The sequence below is a fragment of the Nuphar pumila genome, chromosome 16 (genome assembly GCF_984573655.1).
Source record: "Nuphar pumila chromosome 16, dmNupPumi1.hap1.1, whole genome shotgun sequence".
NCBI lineage: Eukaryota > Viridiplantae > Streptophyta > Magnoliopsida > Nymphaeales > Nymphaeaceae > Nuphar > Nuphar pumila.
The window spans coordinates 76,024,428-76,035,093 of NC_143264.1; positions in this window are offsets into that span (position 1 = coordinate 76,024,428).

Genomic DNA, 10,666 nt, shown 5'->3' on the forward strand with positions numbered 1-10,666 from the left:
TCCCAATAAAGTTGCACCGTTCTATCAAAATAATAACCCTATAAAAAGCTAACCTCTTAACCATGTCCCTTTCACGCACGACTCACGATATGAACTTCGAGTCTCTATCCGATACAATCGAATCTGGTACTTCATAAAGTCTGACGATATCTTTGATGAACAACTGAGCCAACTGGTCACAAGAGTGAGTTATCTTAAAGGCCAACAAGTGTGCTGACTTAGTTAGCCTGTCTACAATCACCCATACTGAATACATCACATTCTTGGTTTTTGGAAGTCCTGAGACAAAGTTCATCGTGATATCTACTCATTTCCATTCAGGTATAGGGAGTGGTTGCAGTAATTCACCGGGTTGTTGGTGTTCAATCTTCACTTGCTTACAAATTCAGTAATGTCTCTCTTCATACCGCTCTACCAAAATAAATCTTTCAAGTCCCGATACATTTTGGTGTTGTCAGGGTGGATGGCATATCTAGAGTGGTGTACCTCGTCCAATAACTGATGTCTGAGCTGATTATCCTTTGGAATGCACACCCTATTACAAAATTTGAGAAGTCCTTAATCATCAACTTTGAAGTCTGAATCCTCACTTTCAGAAATCTTCTGCCTCACTTAGGTGAACTCAGTATCTAAGGGTTGCTTTTCCTTAATTTGATCCTATAATTCTGACCTTAATGTGGTTTGCACGAATAATAATCATCCTGGTAAGCACTGAGCTTCTGCTTTTTTATGTGCAACCGAGAAAAATAATTCCCAATCTACAAGTCTGGCTAATGCTCCAGACTTTCTGCTAAGAGCATCAACGACTACATTTGCTTTACCCGGATGATACTTCAGCTCAAAATCATAATCTTTTAAAAATTCCAACCATCTCCTCTGTCTCAAGTTCAAGTCTCTTTACAAAAATAAGTATTTAAGGCTTTAATGATCGGTAAAATCTTTAAATTGCTCACCATATAATTAGTGTCTCCATATCTTGAGGGCAAAAACGACTGCTACAAGCTCCAAGTCATGCGTCGGATAGTTGACCTCATGTGTTTTAAGTTGGCGAGATGCATAAGCTATCACTTTACCATGTTGCATCAGAACGCAATTCAATCCTTTGTGAGAGGCATCACTATGAATAGTGAAACCTCCAGATCTAGAAGGTAAGATTAACATTGGAGCAATGGTTAAACACTTCTTTTTTTATCTCCTGAAAACTCTGCTCACACTTGTCATTCCACTCAAACTTTACGTCTTTCTTAGTGAGATTTGTCATTGGAGCTGCCAACAAGGAAAACATTTCCACAAAACGTCGATAGTACCCAGCCAACCTCAAGAAACTATAAATTTCTGTAAGGTTCTTGGGTTTAACTCAATTGGTGACTACTTCAATCTTCGCAGAGTCTACCATAATTTCATTTTTAAAAACAATATGTCCAAGAAATGACACTTGTTCCAACAAAAAAACACACTTAGAAAATTCAGCATAAAGTTGGTGTTCTCTTAGTGTCTGAAGAACTATCCTGAGATGTTCTTCATGTTGTTCCCTCGTGGTGGAATATACGAGGATGTCATCGACAAATATCACCACGAACTTATCTAAATAGGGTCTGAAGACCCTATTCATCATATCCATGAAGGCAACTGGTGCGTTAGTCAGACCAAAAGACATGACCAATAATTCATAATAGCCATATCTTGAACTGAATGTCGTCTTAACCACATCTTCTTTCTTAATCCTCAGTTGATGGTAACCTGATCTCAAATCCAACTTCAAGAAGCATGCAACTCTTTGCAGTTGATCAAACAAATTATCAATTCTCCGCAATGGATACTTATTCTTGATGGTCACTGCGTTCAGTTGTCAATAATCAATACGCATATGCAGTGATCCATCCTTTTTTACGAACAAAATTGGAGCACCCCATGGAGATACTGAAGGTCAAATAAATCCTTTCTCTAATAATTCTTGTAGTTGCTCCTTGAGCTCCTTAAGTTCTGTTGGTCCCATCCGATAAGAAGCTTTCGAGATGGGAGTCATTCCCGGAACAAGATCAATTTGGAACTCAGTTTCTCAATCAGAAGGGAGGCCTTGTAGATCTTTCGGAAAAACCTCAGCATACTCACGAACTATGTCTACATCTGATATTGTGAGGTCTTTTCTCTCTTCAGTTTTCATGTAGGCCAGGAATTCCATGTATTTTTTTTAATATATTTATTGGCCTTTAGACAAGATATGATCGTTGGTTTTGGTAGTTTTCTAACACCCTGATATGTGAAAGTTGGAGTATGAGAGGTTTAAAAATTGACGCACTTCTTTATACAATCAATGGTGGCATGATGATCTGACAATCAATCCATACCAAGAACAACGTCTATATCTTTGAAATCGAGTTGCAATAAGTTCACAGACAACTCACGATTTTTTATTTTTACTATACTGTTGATATATATCATGCCCATAATGGTGGACTCGCCTATAGGTATTTCTATTAAGTAAGAAACACTCAATCGAGAAGGTACAATAGACAATTGTTTCTTACAAGTTGAGGTAGTGAAACTATGTGTAGCTATAGAGTCAAACAACCCATGTGCTACATTAAAAATTATCATGTAATAGGCTTATCATTATTTGATTCATTTATACTCGTATAAAATTCTATCACATGTTAGCGATTACGATACTCATTTACTCAAAATATCTTATTTTATTTTATTAATCAGTCGAGTACATATAAATAAAATATTACTAAGCAAACAAGAAGAAAACAAAGAATAATCGAACTAAACTAAATAAAGCTAAGTATTCTTAAATACATCGTCATGTTACTCTTTGATTAATCCACAGTTTGGTTCTCTCCTTAAACTAATTTGTGTCTGCTAAGAGTGGGTCATAGGAGGAACATTCAAGCCGTATAGGAGTAAAGTAGGATCAATCATGGGACTCTCAGGTATAGGGAAGTTACCCATATTGTATCAGAGTGAAGTGGGAGTGTAGGTAGATGAGGCAGGATCAACAGTGGGATCTTTATCTGTGCCTCCCTCACACAATTTTTTTGATGTTGCTCACCCCTAAGCTAGTCTTGGGCTGCTTTTATTCGCTTATACAGCAAGTCATACTGTGTCTATGGCCTAAATTATTTCTCTCCTATTTTCTTTAACAAAAAACTCCTCAATCAGATTTAAAACTCCTCGACTGGCTGCACTCATGGCAACCGCCTAGATGGCTCATGACATATGTTGTCCCTTTGCACTAGTCATATGAGTCCCTCCCTGAGACACAAAATTTATGCTAGGGGATGCTCTCCTTGCGACTCCTCGATCCACCATCCAATCTCTCATCATCCGGTCACGTACTGACCGAGTTATCTGACAGCGGGATTGGTGAATCCCTCATCCGTAGGATTGTGTCTGCTTCTCCCGGGTAGTATCAGGGTAGCCCTGTCAGTAAATATCTCTTTCCTTGGCAATAATATAAATCGACGATGGTCGTGGGGTCAGATCTCTAACTAATTGAGTCATCCTTGCCATGACTCCAATCACCATCGCTATTGCAGTGACAAACTCATCTCTCCCTATAACAGGTGGCTCTAATGAGTCTTGTGTTCTAAGGTATTTGTGGTTGTTGCGTTCGCTAGCTATTTCCTAATCACAAACAATCTAATTACTAACATGTTCTTATCGAGAAGAGACTTAAATCATATTCTATGTCATTGAACTTGTTATGAATGATGAACTTCTTTGTGTGAACCTGACTCTGATACCACTTTGTAACACCCCGATCTGGGACCTCAAGAGTCCGAGTTCGGTTGGTATTACTTCCTAGAGTGAAGAGTTCAAAGTTTCCACAAAAAAAACGTGGCTAAAAAAAACTTTTTATTTTATTACCATCATCATATTTTTTTCTTACAAGGTTCATCATTCACGACAACAGAAAGCAAATACATTTTATTCAATAACAAAGAAATGAAATATACCAAATGCACTGCTGAAGAAGGAGAAGTTGCTCACGTCCTGATTAGTCTAATGCCTGAAACCTATAATTGTAATTAAGCATGGGGGTGAGTCTACAACCCAACAAAGAATAATTATAAGCAATTAAACAATTAACTTACAACTGTAGTGGGCTCTAAGCCCCTAGTCTTAGTTCAGTTTTTGACACACCACACAAGTTGGTATATTTTATTTTTTCACATTAACTTTTTCAAACACTATCTCACACAACTATCACTAAGTTGGTTATATTGGTCATAGTTGTCTATGGACGTAGCAACTCCGTAGAACACCTCAATTCTACATGTTGGTCAGACAATGAACCATACACTCCCAGTGGTTCCCGGACCATCAGACACTGCAATGAACCACCACGGAAACCCCACCAATAGCTAGTCGGGAGGTCAAGCTCTCAATCTCAGTATGATTCATGCTACATCCTAACCATGATGATTATCAACCATCCCTGGTCCTCCAGAGTCCCAACCCGATGTGAGTGAAACCCTAAGTTATAACTAAGTTCAACCATTGAACCATATTCTCAAATTCGTCATACACTCGTTCTCTCATGAGTGATGTTGTGAACTCTTCACAACAGATCTCATTCTTAAATCTCATGATGACTTTAGGACTCACACATCTCTCACTAAGCACGCAAAGATATAGGGTCTCTACATCGTTAAATCATCGGCAGCCCACTCTCCGTGGTGGCTGCACTCTGGCTGCAAATCAGGTATTCATTGTCACAGGTCACCACTTTCGAGATTTAAGGGATTATGCAACACATCTATTCATACAACATGAATAGACTATATGAGACTCCAATCTAACATTACCATATATATAAAATTAACTCATAATGTCAAGCATGGTAATTTTTATGCATGTCATGGTATCACTCAAAAGCTACCATGCTACTCATATTAATACACAAAATCACAATAACATGCAACATAAAATGTTTATTCACTTCTAAAATTACTTATAATATCCTTTACCTTGAAGGCGAATCATGTGCTCTCTCTCAAATCGAGCCTCACGAAGCTCTAATAGTATGATCTTGTTACACAATATTCTCATATTAATGCACAAAACTTCACATATTATTACTAAATTACCAAAATACCCTTTCCCAAATTTATTCATGAACCTTCATTTTTTGCATCACTAATTTGATTGAATTTTATAAACTAGTAGATTCCTTTCTACGATATGATTCCAACGCACTAAACCTCACTCGATTCCAACTTCAGAGTGCAAAGATATGCTTATTTTACCAAAATGAATCTCTGGTATCCCAAAAGGGTATTATGGTCATTTCAGATTTTAGTATAATTCGAGACTATCTTAAGATCCGATCTGGATCCATTTTTTATCTGGATCCAACCCTATATGCTTGGATCCAGAATAGTCTGATTGGATCCAGAATGGTCTAACTGGGTCTAGAACATTTTAACTGGATCCAAAACAGTCTGATCTAGACCTAGTTCTGATATGGATCCAAGACTGATTCAATCAGATCCAGAATAGTCAGTTTGGATCCAAAATAGGTCCAGATCGAACTAGATCCAAACTGAGAACACAGATCCAGTTAGATCAAACCGGTTCGGCCTGACTCAGGTTTATCCAAAACGGTTCAGCTCAGACCCGATTCGGTCTAAATCGATTCCACTTAAACCAAATTGGTCTGAACCGGTTCAGTTCATACCAGTCCGGTCTGAACCGACCCATATAAACCGGTTCGGCTAGACCCGAATTGGTATGAACCGGTTCAACCCTATCCGATTCAACCAACACATTTTTTCTAACCCGATCTATCTCGATCTGGGTGTGACTCAGACAAACCCGGTTCCGTCTGGGTCACAACCAGACCGACTCAGTCCATTTTTTTGTTGTTGTTGACCCGACCTTGGGTTCGGTCTGGGTGCGACCCAGACCGACCCTCGACCTGTCTTTAAAAAAAAATGAAAGGGGCAAAACCCCTTTCGTTTACAGAGAGGGGGGTGGCCACCGACCGACCCTCTCCTCTGTACCCAAGAGGGTACGATTCGACATCCGGTGCTGGCCGACCCTCCCTGCGACAGAGGGATCGACCACCGGCGTCGGCCGATCGACTCTTCCTCTCTTTCCCATCTCTATTTTTTTCCTGTTTCCTCTGTAAATCATTGACAACAATGGCTACTGACCCTCACTCACTGGAAAAAGGAAAGAAGAAGAAGATGAAGAAGGAGAAGGGGAGGAGGTACTCACTGAACTACCACCGCCGCCGTCACCGGTAAGTGCTCCTCTCTCACTCTCTCTATCGCCCTCTCTCAGCTTCCTCTTGCATGAGTGAGGGGAAAGGCGCTCCGTGAGGGCTATTTATAGCCCTCACAGTGGGATGAGGATAACCCTCACCCCCCACGCCGATCGTGGGGGGTGAGGTTTTTCCTCTCCCCCCCTTATCGTAGATTGGGGAAAGGGGGTTCCCCGATTTTTGGGGAACCGCCTTCCCCCCCCCCCCCTTTTTTTATTGTTTATCCCCTCCGACGACTTCGCCAAAGGGGGCTTATAGTATTCTTATACTCAGTGCCATTGTCGGATCTTAGGATCTTGATTTTTGTATCATATTGGTTTCCTACCATAGAAAAAAACTCTTTAAATTTACCATGGACTTCATTTTTGGTCTTAAGTAAATAGATCCAGGTAACCTTTGAAAAATCGTCAATGAATGTTAGATAATATCTAAAACCAGAGTAAGACGTCACAGGAGAAGGTCCCCATACATCAGTATGAATTAGATCAAATGATTTTTCTACAATATTATCGGATCTAGGAAAGGGAAGTCTAGTCATTCGAGCATATCTACAAACATAACACGAATGACAATCAAATTGAAAATCAGGAAACAAAATGTTCAATGACTGGCTTGATGGATGTTCTAGGCGTTTATGCCATAGACATCCTTCGTATTTTTCAGCAAGCATGGCCCTTTCGTGTCTTCCAAGCACATAAAGACCATCTAGAATTTTTTATCCACCAATCACTTTCTTCGTCGCTCTGTCCTGAAATATCACATTATATGGTGAGAAAGTGATATTGCAATTAAGCTCATTTGTAATTTTTGACACAGATAATAAGTTGGCCGATAGGCTTGGGACTACCATAACATCCAATTCTTTTGCAAGATCAAACGACTGAAATCTACTAATACCTATTACCTCAATTTTTGTTCCATCTGCAATGAGAACATGCTTGCAGCCGCAAATTGGTTTTAGCCTGGATTTATCAGTTATGGTTGAACACATATGTTCACTTGCTCCCGAATCAATGATCCAATTTTTTACAAAAGGTACATGAAATCTTGTTTCTTGTTTTGTAGCCTAATGACTCATAGTTTTTTGCTGCACAAGCTACAATATCAGAAAAAAGAGCTCTATCGGATGCTTCAGGGAGAGACTTCTCTACATTCATTACTCGACGACGAGTTTCCTCTTTCATTATGATAGAGCATATGTTGTTAACAGATGGTAATTCGGTTGATAACAAGACCTGGCTTCGAATTTGATCAAATTCATTCCCAAGCCCAACGAGCAATTCGAATGTTTTTTCCTTTTCACGAAGTTTTTTAAAGGAAATCATATTCGTGCATGTGGATGTATATGACTCATATTCATCCCATAGACGCTTCATTTTTCTAAAAAAGTCAGAGAAACCTTGAGTATCCTTCTTGAGGTTATGAATCTTGCAGAACAATTGATACATACGAGCTATATTGTTTTGCTCGCTATACATTTCTTCAGCAGTGATCCATATTTCTTGAGCGGCATTTAAAAATAAGAAACCCTCAGCAATTCAATTTTCCATCGAATTAAGAAGGGCAGACATAATAAGGTCATTGGCAGACCTCCAATCATGATATTTGGGGTCATTTATGCTTGGCCCAGTTATTTCTTCATTAATATATCTGAGTTTAGATCTATCGCTTAAGTATAGGGAAACCGATTTGGCCCACAAAAGATAATTTGTACCATTCAATAATATCGATGTGATTTTTGCATTAGGTACCTGATCCTGAATGAGGATTCACTCTGTTGATGATGGAGATTGAAGTTGTCCTGACGAGTTGTTTGCCATGAAGAGGAATCACACACAGTTACCAGAAATACTTGACAAGAATGAGAGAAAGATGCAGCAGCCAGAGATCAACTAGGTTTTGATACCATGTAGTGATTTGCGAGATATCATCGTATAGTGATTTATGAGAGATACCACCGTAGCGATTTATGAGAGATCGCCATGTAGCGATTTATGAGATGACTCACACCACCATGTAGCGATATGTAGATAAGAAGCAATTTGCAGGTATCACTGTGTAACGATTTACACAGTGTACCAGATGAATGACGAACACGATTTGCCACAAGAAGGAATTAACGTGGTTCAGTCATATTAGATCTACATCCACGGCAAACACTCTCGCTCTTTTTTTTATATTTGAATCATCAGGGATACAATATTTATAATACACAACATATAACTAACTTGAAAAAAAATCATAGCGGTACGATATACAGTTTTCATAACCAACTTGATACACAGAGATATTTTTTGTAACCGTCGAGATCAGATCCCGTAAATCAAGGAGAGAGAGGTGAGAAGGGTATATGACATTTACAATTCACTAACAGCTATTATAAACGGTTAATCTTTTCATTTCTTTATCAGAATTTCAAAGGCTCTAACCTGTTGCCCTACGCCATTTTGGCATATCTTCTCGTATGCCCATAACGAGCTATCTTGCTAGTTACTGCAGAACAGGAATAAAGCTCATTATTTTCCCACCCCCTTTGATGAAAAGATCTATGTTGCATTGTTTACTTTTTAATATCCAGTGTCTACTGAATTAAATGATCCCTATAACCTGTGCCAATCAAACAGCTCCCACTTGTACATAATTATTCAGAAACTGAAAGCGAAACTAGAGTGAGTGGCAGCCCAGAGAGCACCATGAGCAGGCGCAGCTGCGGGAGTCACTGCACGATGGGGAAACTGGCGATGCCATTCAGTGGTCCGCTACATCTTGTGGATCCCAGTGATTTCAATTCACATGCATCCGTGATAAGTATGGTCAAATGGAGAGCTAGAAAGTGCACTCATTTAATGGGATGGCCTGTAGTCTTTGGACCCTTTCATTATTTCTTGTTTGTCACCTTTTGCAATTTTCATTACTGTGAAGGGAACAGGCTGATGAGGGCTTCTGTTGCTGTGGAACAGTTTCAACTTGCAGGGGGGTAGCTTTGGATTCCCCTCCATGGAGGGAAAAAAGTGGACAGGGCCTCCCACTCTCTTCATTTTTTGTTGGTACAAGGGGAAACATACCCTTAAATGTTGATGTATAAGGGTCACATGTATGAGTCGTTGAGCCCTTGGGCCCACAAAATCAATATCACACCATCCCCAACTTGGACAAACTTTTTGGCAAGGTGATATTGATGATGGTGAATGATGCTTTGGATATTGGAAAGGTGGGAAGGGCTAAGAGAACTCTAGGACATATAGGGGAAACTAGTGATCCAAACTGTTATTCCTCAAAATCAATGCTTTTTGAGTTATTGGGTATTGAGCTACAAGGTCTGACGATGATGACATGATGATGGTGGTGATGGCTCTTACGCTTTTGGAAGTGTGGGAATGCCTTGAAGAAATGATCTGTCTGCCTAGGTTCAAGAGATTCTGATCCTTCACTATGGCTTGAAACATTAATTTCCCCATGCTTCAGTTATTGAGAATAGGGGCTCACTCTACCACCTGCAGAACTCCTCAGTGGCCAGAATTGACAATGGTGAGCTTGATAGGTCTTTTGCAGTGTTGTAAGAAGCGAATGGAATCAGCCGATTCGGATCGATTCAGCATGAAATTGGTTGGATAAAGGGGCTGATCCAGGACCCGTGTAAAATCGGGGCTAAAATTGCAAAATTTACAGGAAGTGAAAAGCTTTTAACTCCAAAATTTGAGGGCTTCATCAATTTGGCAAGTGCCAATAATCTCCTCTAAACCTGAACTCGGGCCCTAAAACCCCTAAACCAAGTATATCAAATCCTACTGAACTTTATAACTAAGCCATTCAAATCTTCTTTCAGTTTGTTTTTATTCCTCTAGTAAAACACTGAGCCTATATTACAAGGATCTTGCAGCCCGCTTTGAAAAGTAAAGGCGCAATGGATCTCTAATCACCTGGATCCAACAATTTTTTCTCAGATTCAGACTCCAGAATATGACCATTTGATTGTTTGGATTGGATTTAGATTTACCCCAGTTGTTTAGGATTCAGATTTGGATCAATGTTTTGCATCCGGTTCATGTTTGAGGCCAGGGCAGATCTAAACCGTCCTAATTTTTTACATGTAACGTCCTTGTTTTCATCTATTTTTTTGCAGGAGCTGGCATTACCATACAGAAATCAGATCCACTTCCAACTCCAGCTCTTCTAAGCTTTCTCAGAACCAAATATAAATTCGGACCCACTGCAATCCTAATCCACATCACCCATCCTCCAACCTGAATTCAATCCATTTTCACCCCTACCCTGAAGATCTTGCCACGTCATTGCCAAGTCTGCTGCAGTCATCAATCAAGACCTGGAAAGAATCTCTCTCTCTCTCTCTCTAAAAATATAACATGACAAAACAAAGAACTGAGGGGCGTT